This window comes from Theropithecus gelada, chromosome 6 (assembly GCF_003255815.1).
Source record: "Theropithecus gelada isolate Dixy chromosome 6, Tgel_1.0, whole genome shotgun sequence".
NCBI lineage: Eukaryota > Metazoa > Chordata > Mammalia > Primates > Cercopithecidae > Theropithecus > Theropithecus gelada.
Window position 1 is genome coordinate 20119591 of NC_037673.1, and position 17307 is coordinate 20136897.

General features: G+C 34.7%; 1 protein-coding gene across 3 annotated transcripts in view; it reads right to left on the reverse strand.

The window, feature by feature from the left end:
- Positions 1 to 17307, reverse strand: part of CDH18 (cadherin 18) — a 1123324-nt gene that overhangs the window by 685095 nt on the left and 420922 nt on the right. The window contains exons 3-4 of one of the 3 annotated variants that reach the window (XM_025387867.1): positions 8170 to 8305; positions 4895 to 4899 (exon numbers count right to left, since the gene is read on the reverse strand). The exons of the other annotated variants lie outside the window; for them this stretch is intronic. The gene's annotated coding sequence lies outside the window, so the exon portion shown is untranslated. The remainder of the gene's footprint in view (positions 1 to 4894; positions 4900 to 8169; positions 8306 to 17307) is intronic. 3 annotated transcript variants of the gene reach the window in all.

A 17307-nucleotide genomic window follows, 5' to 3' on the forward strand; every position in this document is an offset into this window, starting at 1 on the left:
TACCAAAAACCTAATTTCCCCCATCAACCAAGATAAAATTCCTCATTGATGTTTTATCTGATATTAAAGGTACCAAAGGAATTTAATTCTACCCAAAGAGATTGATAGGCATTGGATGATAAGGCCAAGTTTAACGGTCTTTAAGCATAAATTTTATTACTTAATCGTCAAGCTGCTTTATTATATTCTGAGAACTATGGTTTCTCTTTGCCTCACTTCCTAAAGCTTGGGAATAGTCAAGACAAGCCTACTGCGATGCACAATCACTTTTTTCCTGCGGAGATACATAAGGCAGCTACATTTCAATTTAAATCTGACTTCTCACCAAGAATCTCACTTCATTTCAACATAGTAGTGTAGCCCACTATCGGTGAGATAACAAATAAACAAACAACAAAAAAATCTTTTTGCTATGTTATTTAAAATTTGAATGAGACAATAATAGAAAAATTTTGTCCCAGCAAATTAATACCAGACATTTTTCAAAAGTAAAATGATATCTCACAATGCAAAGGAAAACTGTATATTAGATATCAAAATCAGGACTGCATAGTCCTGACACAGAAACATTTCAATACTCTTCAGTTACAAACTAATACTTGGCTATTTCTATAAAAATGACCTGTTTAACTATTAAGATCAGAGTATAGATGTTGCATTTTGATGGCCATTACCAATGATATAGCATTATGTCTGCCTGAACCTGAGTCTATAGCTCAAAGACTAATCCAAGAAACTTCTACCAAAGACTGAAAATTGAACCATCATGAGCAATACATAGATTCAGATAGCTTTCTCTAAAAATCAGACGGATGGACCAGGCGCAGTGGCTCACGCCTGCAATCCCAGCACTTTGGGAGGCCGAGGCGGGCGGATCACGAGGTCAGAAGATCAAGACCATCCTGGCTAACATGGTGAAACCCCGTCTCTACTAAAAATAAAAAAAAAAAAATTTAAAAAATCAGCCAGGTGTGATGGCGTGCACTTGCAGTCCCAGCTTCTCGGGAGACTGAGGCAGGAGAATGGTGTGAACTCGGGAGGCGGAGCTTACAGTGAGCCGAGATCACGCCATTGCATTGCAGCCTGGGCAACAGAGCAAGACTCCATCTCAAAAAACAAAACAAAACAAAAGAAAAAACAGACAGATGGTGAAGCTGATTGAACCTAACCAAAAAATTTCAACATTTGATTTTTCTACTGGTCTGGTAAGATTACGTCTTGCTTTATAAACTTACCATGTGTTTTCCTATATAAAATAGTATACCTGAATATATAACTTACAAATAGTATTTTGAAAGAATCCTTTTTTAATACTCTTCACTTGCAAAATAACATTTCATCAAATTTGGATTTTATCTTAAGAAATACTGTAGATCCATGGACTATACGATAGAAATAGAAAGAGGCCCAAATAGAAGTTACATTAGAATAAAGCACTAATGACCTGAGATATAATGAGCAAGACTCTTTACAGCAGTACCCAACTTCAGGTAACAATTTTTGTTTCAGTTATTTACTCATGTGTAACAAACTGATGAAAAAATTGTAGTGGATAATAGAGGTCAGAAACTGCAGGCTGCAGGCCAAATTAGGCACAGTACCTGTTTGCCACATTGGTCCGCCAAGGATGGTGTTCATATTTTTAAATGGTCATAAAAAAAGAATAACTTGTGTCAAGTGAAAATTATATGGAATTCAAATTTCAGTGTCCATGAATAGTGTTTTATGGAAACAGAGCAATATTTATTTGTACACATATTGACTGTGGCTGCTGTTGTGTTATGACGGAACTGAGAGTTTGGAAAAGAGGTTTTATGATTCACAAAGCCAAAAATAATTACAACTTGGCCATTTACATAAAAATTTTGCCTACTGCTGGTTTGAAACAATACTGATTTACTAATTTTTGTGATTCTTTATGTGTTGACTAGATTCAGTTCCATGTGACATAGCCAAAGTCATCTATGTGGTGGCATTCTCCTAGATGCCTAGCTGATGCCAACACATTCAAAATGGTGTCTCACATGACACTAGCTCCTTCTGTGTTGCCTCTCATAGTTCAGTAGACTTGTTTAAGGCTTTTTGTACCATGGAAGTTGACTGCTAAAGGGAGCATTCCTACAAACAAACTTCTTGTCTTAGTGCTCACCATACACTTGTCGGCACTATGCTTGGTAGTTCCTCACTGAACAAGCCAGGAAAAATCGCCAAGCCCAAAGTGAATGTAGGACATGACTAGATAAAGTCATCTGGAAGCACAGTTCATTGAGGTAACCAGAGTAAGTTTTCCGTAATATCCAAATGCAGTGTATTTATGTTCTCATTATCCCTTTTTGTTCCTTATAAATAGAAGAGATCGTTCACATCCAGTTTCTTAAACTCAGTTATGGATTTCTTTTTTGAGTATAATTTGATGTTCTGTTGTTCTACTATCTCCCATTGATGTTGTCTTATTTCCTTGTGTGTTTTGTGATTTTAACTGTGATCTCGTTTTCCACTGAAACTTATTATCAATGGAAATTCGTTGAGGCATGCAGATTTCTTCAGGGTTATTTGTATTTGCTTTGGTCAGGTGCCTAGCAGGCACTTGGCTATAATTGCACATTTGGAATTTTTCTTTATCAATAAGATTAACTAAATTCAGAATGAACAACTGTTAAAAGCTGGCCTAGCCTTATTAATTCTCAGTGATTTTTTTTTCTTTCCACCTGGCCCTTCATTTGGAGGCAGACAGTTTTTCTTGCAAGAGATGAGAGAATGTGGCCCTATATTTAATGCATACTTATACTGAAATTAGAATTAACTGAAGTCTTAACTGTATTTAGAAATTCCACTATAAGGCTTCACACTCTGAGACAGTCCCATAAATATATAAAAAACAAAGCTCAATTTCTTTAGGCTTTGTTTTATAATGTCCTCGGGGCAAAAATCTAGTTCCAGTGAAATGTCATTTATCACTCTGCTTACTTGTTTTAAATTAGTTTTTGGTCTCATGATTCCTTGTTTTCTTGCCAGGTCACTGAAGCAATCACAAAGTTGGTTTTCTTTTTTTAATTTTATGAAGTACTTTTAGTACTTTGCAGCAGAAAGCTGGTCGTTATATATAGTCTCGCATTATGCTGAAAATAGGTAATAAAACTGCCTCATTTTAAAATGATTTCCAACAAATTTTATTAGAAAAAATAAATATGTCTATATAATATATATTAGCATATATCATATATAATATATATTATATAACTTATAGACATATATATGGTAATAGACATATATATAACAGACACATATATATTGTGACTCACATGCCACTAGTTCCTTCTATGTTGCCTCTCATAGTTTAGCAGACTTGTTTAAGGCTTTTGGTACCATGGAGGTTGATTGCTAAAGGGGAGCATCCTACAAACAAACCTCGTGTCTTAGTGGTTATCATACACTTCTTGGCACTATGCTTGGGAGTTTATATATATATACACATATATATACACACATACACATATATATATGTCTTTATAATAGTCATATGTCTATATAATAGACATATATAATAAAGAAATAAAATTTGGCTGGGCGCAATGGCTCGTGTCTGTAATTCCAGCACTTTAGGAGGCCAAGGCAAGAGGATCACCTGAGGTCAGGAGTTTGAGACCAGCTTGGCCAGCAGGATGAAACCCAGTTTCTACCAAAAACACAGAAATTAGCTGGGCATGGTTGTGTATGCCTGCAATCCCAGCTACTCGGTAGGCTGAGGCAGGAGAATCGCTTGAACCCAGGAGGCAGAGGTTGCAGTGAGCCGAGATCGCACCACTGCACTCCAGCCTGGGCGACAAGAGGGAAACTCTGTCTCAAAATAAATAAAGAAAGAAATACAATTTATCTGTAGAGCCTTTATTTAGAATCAATCATTATAAAGATTTCCTCACACTGCTTCATCTATTTCTTGAGGTATTTTAAAGAAGATCCCTGACTTCATACCACTTCATCTTGTATAGTTCTATAAGCAACTCAAAAGAATACAGAGCCCTGTTTATTTCACCCTAATGCCCTTACCATACTTAACAATATTAAAATTAATTACTTAGTAGTATCCAATATTACGCCTATAATTGTTTTCTCCATTTTCTTAAAAAAGGTATCATTCATAGTTTATTCAACTCAGTATAAATGCTTACAGTTGCATGTTTTATGTCTCTTCAACCTCTTTTATTCTAAATCTGCTTCCCTCTCTTGTATTGTCTTGTTGAAGAAAATGGATTATTAACAGAAAATCTAATATTTTTGTCAAGTACTTTTTAAACAATTTTAAACTTACTTTTATCATTCTATATATTCATTCATGTGAAGATTACCATGGACTTCATTATGAAAATTCAATAACCATCTCTAGTGTCTTATCTTTCATGATCTCTCAGCAGCAAATGTGCATTTAGGTAGAATCTGATCAGCTATCCCTCGGGTAGAGAAAGCTAATATTGAGTTGACGAGCAGGAAGTGAGTATGAAGGTTAAAACATAAAAAGCAGAAAGAAATATTAAATACAATCACTAATGTTTTCTTAGCTAAATACATTCCTGTGCAAACATACACCACCCCATGAAACAAATTCAAAATGCATATTTTTTTTACATAGAAAGTGCTGATCTTTTGTGAAAATCACATTTTTCATATAAAATTATATTGATATTTGCACAATACACCAAAATATTTATATATATATATGTATTGCATGCATAATACTTATCACTGATGATTGTAAAAAATAAAATATATAGAATGAGAGATTCACACATACTGATCAACAACTGAACAAAGTAATAATGAATTTCTCCATAACAAGGGTTTAAAATAAATTTATGATGATTTAACAAGTATTGAGTGTTAGAGACAAGATTTAAACCCTGGCTGGATTGCAACATGTCTTTGCTACTTTTACAGGATCATGTCATTTATCATACAGAAACATTCCAATGAGAAGAAAACAATAATCCTTTGCAACATAAAACAGACATTTTCTTATTTGAAAAGGAGTTAGTTTCTTAGTTTCTTAAACATCTTTCTAAATATTTCTAAGCACTTTCTATTTTTTTAATAGGTTTTATTTATTTATTTTATTATTATTTTTTTACTTTTTATTTTTATTTATTTATTTTATTTATTATACTTTAAGTTCTAGGGTACATGTGCATAACATGCAGGTTTGTTACATACGTATATTTGTGCCATGTTGGTGTGCTGCACCCATCAACTCGTCAGCACCCATCAACTCGTCATTTACATCAGGTATAAATCCCAATGCAATCCCTCCCCCCCTCATTTTTGTTTTTTTCTAAGCACTTTCTAATCCAATGTTGTTGTTGTTGTTGTTGTTGTTGTTTTTAGAAGGAATGTAGCTCTTGTTACCCAGGCTGTAGTGCAGTGGTGTGATCTCCATGTCCCTCCCAGGTTCAAGCGATTCTCCTGCCTCAGCCTCCCGAGTAGCTAGGATTACAGGCACCTGCCACCACACCTGGCTAATTTTTTGTATTTTTAGTAGAGATGGGGTTTCGCGATGTTGGGCAGGCTGGTCTCGAACTCTTGACCTCAGGTGATCCGCCCACATCGGCCTCCCAAAGTGCTAGAATTACAGGCATGAGTCATCGCACCTGGCCCAGTGTTTCTTAAATGATACATAAAATGAATAGATTTCCATCTTCTGGTGTCAGTTCTGCATTATTCCAGACAAAAACAATCTAGTTAAACGTAAGTAAATTAGAGGAAGAATAATCATTCTCAAAGTTTTTAGAGATAATGGCCAATAATTTATATTGAGAAGTAACTCTTCAATAACGTTAAATGCAATTATCACAAAAAGAGATGAGTCCAAGTCATTTACCTATTTATAAACCATCTCATATTGTTGTTGACTTTATGAATATGATGTAAGCTTCTTTTACACCATTCCAATTTGCAGGTGCCTTTTTTCTTCCTGATTTCTTCCCCAGTGAGCGGATAAAAGAAAATGGAATACAAAAATAAATTTGTTCATAATTTAACTGCCTTTACATCTTTTGAACCAAAAGGATTTAAGGATTAAGTAGATTTTGACATGCAATTTAAATCCATTTTAGATAGGTAGATTGAATAGGGAGAGTTATCTTAGGAAAAATCAAGGTCAACAAAAATGGGATCACATTAGAAATACTTGAAAGAAAAAAAACATTATTCTGTGAAAATATGTCATTTCAAATGAATATTCTAAATTTAGAATGCATGTCTTCTCCTTGATTAAATGTGTTATCTTTATTATATAGTATATATGTTGATTGTTAATTACAGGCATTTATCTAAAAATTTATCTTGTACCTGAGGCTGCTACACTCTGAGGATAGAGAAATGATTAAAGGACAATCTCTGTCATTTGAGGACTTACTTAAATTCAGATAACTTTACTAAAAATTATGACTAAGCAAAAAGATTTCTGACAATTTATTAAGTGCTTGGATGTTGTGTCAATGAAGAAAATATTCAGTTGAATATTTTAGACTTTGAGATAAAAGTTTATTTCTATAATAAAGTTTTAGGAGAGGATGCATATATTACTATATCAATAATCCCCCTTTTTTAAATTCATCCAGTAGCTCTTATAAAACATGTAATCATTAGGATATTTGAGTTTAGTTGCTCATCACTCTCTCAATGAAATAGTTGACTCATTTTCCTAAGCTACCTAAAATATATTCACATCTATATTTTGTTTTATTTATTTTTTTGGCAGAACACATTTGCTTTAATTCTTATAAATAAATCTTAGATGTAATCACACGATAACAATGCATTATCTTCGCATAAACAGTTGCAGCACAAAGCAATTGAGATGAAACAACTTACAATAAGTAATTCTACATATTAGCAAAAAACAGTTTTTCACAATACAATTTTCTGAACACCAGGAAGAAATTTTAAGAAAAAAACTGTGTCCATTTTTTCTTGTTTTAAATAGCTGTTAAATAAGCCACATCCATTCCGCTTTTACAGTTTCCCCTATCATTCCGATTCTCACCACCACATTGCGTAGGCAATTAAAATAATGCCCTACCAGGAATCCTTGTCCCAACACTAAACACTAGAATTACTGTTTTTTATTATACCCCTCTACTTTAAACAAACAAACAAACAGAAAATAAAAGCTCTGGCTGGATGTGGTGGCTCACGCCTGCAATCCCAGCACTTTGGGAGGCCAAAGCTGGTGGATCACCTGAGGTCAGGAGTTTGAGACCAGCCTGACCAAAATGGCGAAACCCTGTCTCTACTAAAAATAAAAAAGATAGCAGGGAGTGATGGCGGGCGCCTGTAAGCTCAGCTACTCGGGAGGCTGAGGCAGGAGAATCGCTTGAACCTGGGGATGGAGGTTGTAGTGACCTGAGATTGCCCCTTTGCACTCCAGCCTGGGCAACAGAGTGAGACTCTGTCTCAAAAAAATAAAATAAAATACATAAAATAAAATAAAATAACAAAATAACAAAAAGAAAAAGAAGAAAAGGAGAAAAGGAAAGCTCCAACCTGAAAAATCCATTGCCACCTACAGAACTGGTTCTCAAATATTAGCATGAGTAAGAGTCACCTAGAAAGCATGACAAATTCAGATTCCCAGGTGCTGCCACGGGAGATCTGAATGATTAGGTCTGGGATAGTGGCCAAGAACCCGCACTTTTAAAAAGCTCCTTAGTAGCAGATGGTTCTTGCTGACTTGTAGGATTAAGTTCACATTTCCTGAGTGGGTCTTTAAGGCTAGCTCCATCTCACTGCAGTCTTTTGTTAACCCTTTCTTCTTTATGCTAGCCTTCTGATTTAGCCAGATACCCAGTCCGCTGTCCTCTAAGCACGCACTATGCAAGGAGTGTGCTTTATGAGCTGTGGCCAATGAATGACCTTCTAGGGGACACTTCAGGAGATGAAATGTTTTAAAATAATTTTAATGCTACTTAATCTAAAAAGTATCTTGTAATTACCTTTAAGAATAGTGTATAGTAAAAATTTTAAAAGAATAATGGGGGCCGGGCGCGGTGGTTCACGCCTGTAATCCCAGCACTTTGGGAGGCCGAGGCGGGCGGATCACGAGGTCAGGAGATCCAGACCATCCTGGCTAACACGGTGAAACCCCATCTCTACTAAAAATACAAAAAATTAGCCGGCCGTGGTGGCGGGCACCTGTAGTCCCAGCTACTCGGGAGGCTGAGGCAGGAGAATGGCGTGAACCCAGAAGGCGAAGCTTGCAGTGAGCCAAGATCGAGCCACTGCACTCCAGCCTGGGGACAGAGCGAGACTCCGTCTCAAAAAAAAAAAAAAAAAAAAAGGAAGAATGAGGAGAAATGATAGCTTAGTTTATATTTGCTGTAACTATGAATCACACACATGAAAATAAAAAGCCTCTTTTAACAATCCCCATTGGCAGTCCATATTTTTTGATTGTCAAAAATTGTTATAATAAATATATTTGAAGAATATACACTGCTAGTCAAAAACATCTAAACAGAGTTTAATGAGGGAGACACTGTATTTTTGCATTAAATTTAAACACAAAATAAATGCTTTTGTCCTTACATGGAAAGAATGTTGACACAAAATACATCACATATTTTAAATTCATAACCCACAGGGTCTTCTTGTGGTTTATTTTGCTTTTTTAGATTGGGATTCTGATCGGGGAGAGGGCAGACGTGAGAAGACATTAAGAGCGAAATTTATTCAATGATGCAAGGAATTTAGAGAGCTCTCTGTCCCATCTATTTTTAAAATGAATAAATTAATGTAAATGTAAATGTAAATAATAAATATATAATGAATAAATAAATAGAAAAATAAATAAAAGAGAACTATCTTGATAATACCAAGAACTACACCTGGTGCATTGTAGGCAACGGCGTTAATTTGGGTGTGGCAGTAGACAAAAGGTTCACCCAGAGTTGGAATCATTAGAGCAGAGCGTATTTACAAAGGACTTACTACAAAGAGACGTGTAAATGTGCAGTGAATAGGCTGCCGCCACTCCTAGGTCCAAGGAAACAAGGTAGAGAAAGTAATACAAGGAAGATCCCTTGAGTAGAGTAGGATACATCAGTCAAGAGATACAGCCCAAAGGACACCTTTATGGAGCAGTGGGTAAAAACACTTGGACCTCAATCTATTTCTGCCTGATATCTCCTGCCAGGGCACCAACTGCTTTAACCAAACTGGAAGCAGAGCAAAGCTGTAGACCATCTGGGTTAGCTTCATGGACAAGAAAGCGAGTTTAAAAATGTGCGGTGTGGATCTAACTGGGAAACAGCAAATACCTAGCACAGAATAGTTAAGTATATTTTGAATGGATGACTCAATGGCTGAATAATAAATGACCATTAATGAAAGTCTGGAAACTATTTCACATTTATTTTTTCTGTTCCTTTGACTAGCTACTGAGGTCCCCTACCTTTTAAACATTATTTTGCTTCACCAAGCAAGCAAGTTTTACCACAGCATTGCTAATTAAAAATAATATATTTAAAGATGCTGACCAATACACAATGTAACTTCTAAAATTAGAAATTAAAGATGTATTTTGTACATATATAAAATTATTATAATGTATCTTTGCTAGGCTTGTCAATATTAGTCCAATTTGTCAAAGTATAGCACACTTTAACTTAGCTAATTACATTAATAACTTAAGCAAAGCTTAAAATGAACAAACCAAGATAATAAATGTGTACTCATAGATTAATATAAAAATAGAAAAAATAAACATTATTATTTAAAAGAATAGAAAATTCTTAAATCTATGTATTTGTGCTTTCAGATAAATAATACTATCTATTGGTGAGAGGCAGATATCATTGGATGAATTCAAGATGCATGACTAGAACCCAAGATACAGGTTCTAGTGTGATGCAATAGACTATATAAAAATAGAATGACAGAATATAGAAAAGTGCACTGGCATATGACGCTCTACAGTTCGCTATCAAAGAGTATTCTAGTTTATTTTTTAAAGACACTTACAATAGCTAAGATTTGGAAGCAACCTAAGTGTCCATCAACAGACGAATGGATAAAGAAAACGTGGTACACATACAAAAAGGAACACTCTTCAGTCATATAAAAGAAATGGCATCTTCTCATTTGCAACAACATAGATGAAGCTGGAGATGATTATGGTAAATGAAATAAACCAGGCACAGAAACATCACTTATTTGTGGGATCTAAAATCCAAAACAATTGAACTCACGAGCATAGATAGTAGAAGAATGGTTACCAGAGGCTTGGAAAGGTAGTAGGAGGCTAGGGTTGGGAAGTGGGGATGGTTAATGGGTACAAAAAACTGGAAAGAATGAATAAGAACTACTGTTTGGTAGCAAACCAACATGACTGTAGTGAATAATAATTGTATATTTCTGTGATTGGATTGTTTGTAACATAAAGGATAAATGCTTGAGGGGATGGATACCCCATTCTCCGTGATCTGATTATTTCATATCTCATGCCTGTATCAATACATCTCATGTACCCCATAAATATATACACCTACTATGTATCCACAAATATTAAAAATAAAAAATAACACACACAACTATTAAATAAAATGGAACGTTATACAGTACTTTCTAAATTCTTTTGGTAGCAGTAAACACTTTTTAAATGTACAGAAAACATTTCCAAACAAAGGAGGAACATTGAGTTGTATATTGTGGACTACCTAAACATTTTTCAATAAAGTATATTCAGTTCGAAGTAAAGAAAGTAGTAGTTCCTTGAGTGGCAATAATAATGACATTTTCTAATCTTATCTTGAAAGTAAATTCTCTTTTGAAACATAAAAGTCAAAAGATTTCATAATTGTCACTTAACCACTTAGAATATTTTTAGTTAATTTAGCCCTTTATCTATCTCAAACCATTCATGACCTCATGCAATCTACACATTCCAAAAGTAATCCTCTATGTTATTAAACATTATACAAGTCATTTAGGTAACAGACTCACTATGATGTTAGCAAAATAAATAATTCCGATTTATTAACTTTTTAATTGGAGAAAAAAAATGTAATGAATGAAATTAGCATAGGCCAGTACTTTTTATATTCAGAAGAATTGGAAAACATATTTATTAAACTATACTGCTTATTATAATTTTAGCTTTATAAGACTCAATTTATAAGCAACAAAGACAGACCTATCTTTTACTTCAATTTCAGTATTAAACAATAAGTTTTTAAAGTAAATAATTTTAGTGTTAAATTTTAATATTTTTATTATATTTATATATTTTTCTTTTTAAATTCTTATTTTAAGTTCTGGGATATATGTGCAGAACATGCAGGTTTGTTACATAGGTAAATATGCGACATGGTGGTTTGCTGTACCCATCAACCCATCACCTAGGTATTAAGCCCCTCATGCATTGGCTATTTGTTCTGATGCTTTCCCTCTTCTTACCCCACCCCCTGACAGGCCCCAGTATATGTTGTTCCCCTTGCTGTATCCATGTGTTCTCATTGTTCAGCTCCCACTTACAAGTGAGAACATATGATGTTTGGTTTTCTGTTCCTGTGTTACGTTGCTGAGGATAATGGCTTCCAGCTCCATCTATGCCCCTGCAAAGGACATGATCTCACTCCTTTTTTGGCTGCAGAGTATTTGATGGTGTATATGTACCACATTTTCTTTATACAGATATATTTACATATTTTTCTTTACAATCAACTATATCTTGGTAAAATTAAACTATCAGAGAAATATTCTAATTGTTAAATAAATTAATATAAATATATAAAATATATGTATTTTAATAGCATATTAATCGTTTAGTGGCTAATACTATAAAACATGCAATTCCAATTGCTGGGATTGATGAAAGAAATAAATATAGAAACGCTCATACTTATTCAAACTTTTAAATTTGTTTAGTTAGGTTTTCCCCTCTACATAGGAGAACAAAATTTTGGTGGTTGTTGTTTTCCTTAAACTTTCATTTTAGGTTCAGGGGTACAAGTGCAGGTTTGTTATACAGGTAAACTCATGTCACAGGACTTTTTGTACAGATTATTTCATCATCCAAATACTAAACCTGTACCCAAAAGTCATTTTCTTTTTCTGCTCCTCTCCCTCCTCCCACACTCCACTCTCTTGTAGGCTTCTGTGTCTGTTGTTTCCATTTTTGTGTCCATATGTTCTCATCATTTAGCTCCCACTTATAAATGAGATCATGTGGTATTTGGTTATCTGTTCCTGCATTAGTTTGCTAAGATAATGACCTCTAGCTGTATTCATGTTCCTGCAAAGGACATGATCTTCTTTTTTTTTTTTTTTTTTTTTTAAATGGTTGCATAGCATTCTATGGTGTATATGTTCTGCATTTTCTTTATCCAGTCTACCACTGATGGACATTTGGGTTGATTCCATGTCTTTGCTATTGTGAATAGTGCTGCAATATACATATGGATACATGGGTCTTTGTGGTAGAATGATTTATATTCCTTTGGGTACATACTCAATAATGGGATTTCTGGGTTGAATGGTAGTTCTATTTTTAAGTGTTTGTGAAATTGTCACACTGCTTTCCACAATGGTTGAACTAATTTACACTCCTACCAAATGTATATTAAGTGTTCCTGTTTATCTGCAACTTAGTCAGCATCTGTTATTTTTTGACTTTTTAATAACCATTCTGAGTTGCGAAATATGGTACTTCATTGTGGTTTTGATTTGTATTTCTCTAATGATCAGTGACATTGAGAATTTTTTCATATGCTTGTTGGCCACATGTATGTCTTCTTTTAAAAAGTGTCTGTTCATGCACTTTGCCTACTTTTTAATTAGATTGTTTGTTTTTTTCTTGTAAATCTGTTTAAGTCTCTTACAGATATTGGATTTAGACATTTTTCTGATGCATAGCTTGCAAATATTTTCTCCCGTTCTGTAGGTTGCTTGTTTACACTCCTGATAGTTTCTTTTGTTGTGCAAAAGCTCTTAAGTTTAACTGGATGCCATTTGTCAATTTTTCCTTTTTTTGCAATTAATTTTGGTATCTTCATTATGAAGTCTCCGCACATTCCTATGTCCAGAATGTTATTACTCAGGTTGTCTTCTAGGGTTTTCACTTTTGGGTTTTCCATTTAAGTCTTTAATCCATCTTCAGTTGATTTTTTAAATACGGTGTAAGGAAAGGGTCCAGTTTCAGCCTTCTGCATATGGCTAGGCAGTTATCTCATCACCATGTATTCAATAGGGAGTCCTTTCCTCATTGCTTATTTTTGTAAGCTTTGTCAAAGGTCAGTTGGTTTTAGGTGTGGAATGTTATTTCTTGGCTCTCTATTCTGGAGAACCGAAATGTTTAGTAACAATTGCCCAGTCCCACACCCTGACCACTAAATTTATCACATGCCTTTTCAATATAAGGTCAATGAAGGAATTTTGAGAACTTTGATATCAATAGCATCATATATATATATATATATATATATATATATATATATATATATCCTCTTTGAGCTTTTACATTATGCTGTTAAGATTTAGTAGCATGCAAAAGCTACATTACCAGTACATATTCATGAATGATTGCCTTTTCCCCTGTTCCATTATAATTGTTATGTTCTTCTCATTTGCTTTCACATGTACTTTTACATTACTTCTTTCAAAAATTATTGTGGCTTCCACAAGTTGCAATTTTGAAATGTCTTTGAAAATGTGTTTCTAGAGAGTCCTGGGATCCATTTAGTTTAAATGACAGAATTTAAAGTGTGACTTATGAGGCCACAGTGGTTTTCTTGTGAACTCAGTTATCGAGTAAGTTCTGCTCAACTTGCCACTGTTTATCTAAAAAAAAAAAAAAAAAGTACTGAGGGAACAAGGGAGAAAAACAGGATTCTTGAAACAGTGATTAAAAAAATATATGTAGCAGGATTATATGTGATTTTTTCTTAAAGGAATATCCATTGTCGGCAGGTATGGTGGCTCACACCTATAATCCCAGCACTTTGGGAGGCCGAGGCAGGTGGATCACCTGAAGCTGGGAGTTCGAGACCAGCCTGACCAACATGGATAAACCCTGTCTCTACTAAACATACAAAATTAGCCAGGCATGCTGGCACATGCCTGTAATCTCAGCTACTCAGGAGGCTGACATGGGAGAATCATTTGAACCTGAGAGGTGGAAGTTGCAGTGAGCCGAGACTGCACCATTTCACTCCAGCCTGGGCAGCAAGAGTGAAACTCTGTCTCCAAAAAAAAAAAAAAAAAAGAAGAGGAGGAGGAGAAAGAAGAAGGAGGAGCAGAAGGAGGAGGAGGAGGAAGAGGGGGAGGGGGAGGAGAAGGAGGAGGAGGAGAAGGAGGAGGAGGAGGAGGAGAAGGAGGAGGAGAAGGAGGAGAAGGAGGAGGAGAAGGAGGAGAAGGAGGAGAAGGAGGAGAAGGAGGAGAAGGAGGAGAAGGAGGAGGAGGAGAAGGAGGAGAAGAAGGAGAAGAAGAAGAAGAAGACGACGACGACGACGACGAAGAGGAAGAAGAAGAAGACGACGAAGAGGAAGAAGAAGAAGAGGAAGAGGAGGAAGAGGAAGAGGAGGAGGAGGAGGAGGAGGAAGAGGAAGAGGGGGAGGAGGAGGAGGAGGAAGAGGAGGAGGAAGAGGAGGAAGAGGAAGAGGAAGAAGAAGAAGAAGAAGAAGAAGAAGAAGAAGAAGAAGAAGAAGAAGAAGAAGAAGAAGAAAGAAATATCCATTGTCTAATAAAAGTACTAAACACAAACAACTATAATATTCAGAAATTCTTCAGTCAACAGCTCTGCAAGAGGCTAATGTGAACCATTGACCTACTGAGTGGGAAATGATTAAACTGTAGAACCCCCATGGCTGCTGCCCTCATGGAGCTTATTATCTAATGTATCTAATGCAGGGGATAAACATTTATAAATAGTAGGTAGCCAAATACATGCATAATAACAAGCTGTGACAATTGCTGTAAATCAAAATCATGGGGTATTGGAAATGTATACATCAAGGAAACTAAAAAGGAAATCTCAGAAGCCAATGTCCCAGGAAGTGATCTTGAAACTGTGTTTCCATAAATACTTAAGAAACAACTAGAAGACCTCCTGAGAAGAGCTTTCCAGACAGAAGGTTCTGAGTTTCAAAGGAGGAAAAGCAATCTAAATGCCAGGTTTGAAGCTGGAGGGTCGGTTAAGATGAGGCTCAGGAAGTCTGAAAAGGCTAGAAAATGTAGGTAAGTACCTCTGTGTTTATAGCAAGAAAAAGAGCCATAGAAATAGCTTTTAGCAGGAGGTTCACAGTCAGATTTGCATTTAAAAATATCACTGACTAGAGTATGTAGATCAGATTAGTAGGGACAAAAAGGGCCTGAAACTTGAACAAAGATGGTGGGTTATTATGAATAACTGAAATTAGAATGCTGAAATTTAGATAGACAAATTATTTCTGGATTTCTAAGCTGAGCATATGTAATAAATTTAAAACAAACATTTTCTTCACTAAGACATATAGGGTTATAGATAGAATATTTTCATTCATATGGAATAGTTTATCACTATTGAATTTAGAGAATATTATGATTTTTAAGGAGATTAATCTATATAGTAGTGAGCTAAAACCTTTGAAAAATTGAGAATTAACAGTAACATGATTAAATGTACAAAAGTCAGTCATGATATGGGGCAATTATATTGACCACTTTAGGAATGAGAAGCAAAGATAACATAATGTAATAAAATCTATTTTAAAAGTAGTCCAGAGAAAGTTTCCCATACTATGTTTGAAAATAGAATATTTCAAACATATGCAAGAAGATAAAAGACAGAAATGAACTCCTAGGTACCTATGACTTAACTTTAAATATTTTTCAACTCCTGACCAATCTTGTTTTATCTACATACTCATTCACTTCTCATCCCAAACCCAGCTCAGTTTGAGGAAAGAGATAGATATTGTACTAATTTATGTGTGAATATTTTAGCATGCATTACTAAATACAAGGATTTCCCCTTCAAACATAACTATTATACCATCAGAACCCTGCTCTCCAAAAAACAATAATTATTTTACATATTATCACACATCTAGTTCTTTACATTGTTTCTCTAATTGAAACATTAATGTCCCTTTTGTATATTAGTATTACAGTCTTTTAGTTGGATTTAGAATTCACAAAGTTTCATGCACTATACTGTATCCCCCCAAAACATTTTTATTTTTCTTTAAAGTTCAGTTAGTTATTTTATTAGAATATGACTTATTGTTACAAATTCTTGTCTGACTTTCCAAGGAACTCAAGGTTTATGTGGTTTCAAGACTGTTTTGCGTATTTCAGGAAACTTTCTTGGATTATAATTTTTAGTGTTTATTCTATTCCATTTGTTTACTTTTCTTCTTCAGGGTACTCTATTATATGTATTTTTTAAAAACGTCATTCTAATTGTTTACTGATTTTCATCTCTGTTTTCCTATGTTTGTTTTCTCCAATCACCTCATTGCTGATCTTTTATAATTGTGATTTACATTCTATTTAATAATTTATATCTCATTTTCTTTATTTTAACTCATTTTGAAATATTAGCATATAGTTTTGTTTTGTGAGCATGAATTTCCAACATACTTTTCTTTTTCTGTAGGAGGTTAATTTGGTCCTGATTTTTTCATCTAAACATTTCAAATTATAATGCCACACATATTCAGTGGCTCAGTTTATTAAATTTCAATTTTTATTTTAGATACAGGGGGAACATATGTAGTTTTGTTACATGGGAATATTGCATGATGCTGAAGTTTGGGTTATGAACTCCGTTACTCAGGTAATGAGCATAGTACTCCAAAGGTAGCTCTTCAACCCACATCCCTTCCTTCTCTCTTTCCCCTCTCTAGGAGTCTGCAGTGTCTATTTTTCCCATATTTATGTCTATGTTTGCTCAAAGTTTAGCTTCCACATAGCTGAGAACATGTGGAACTTGGTTTTTTGTTCCTGCATTAATTTGTTGAGGATTTCGGTCTCCAACTGCATCCATGGTGCTCCAAAGAACATGATATTATTCTTTTTAATAGCTATGCAGTATTTCATGGTGTATATGTACCACATTTTCTTTACTCTATGTACCATTGATGCACACCTGGGTTGATTCCAGGTCTTGCTATTATGAATAGTGAAGTGATGAACAGATGACCGTGTGTGTCTTTTTGGTAGAATTATTTATTTTCCTTTGGGTATATACCTGGTAATGGAATTGCTGGGTCAAATGATAACTCTGTTCTAAGTTTTTTGAGAAATCTATAGGCTGCTTTCTACAGTGGCAGATCTAAT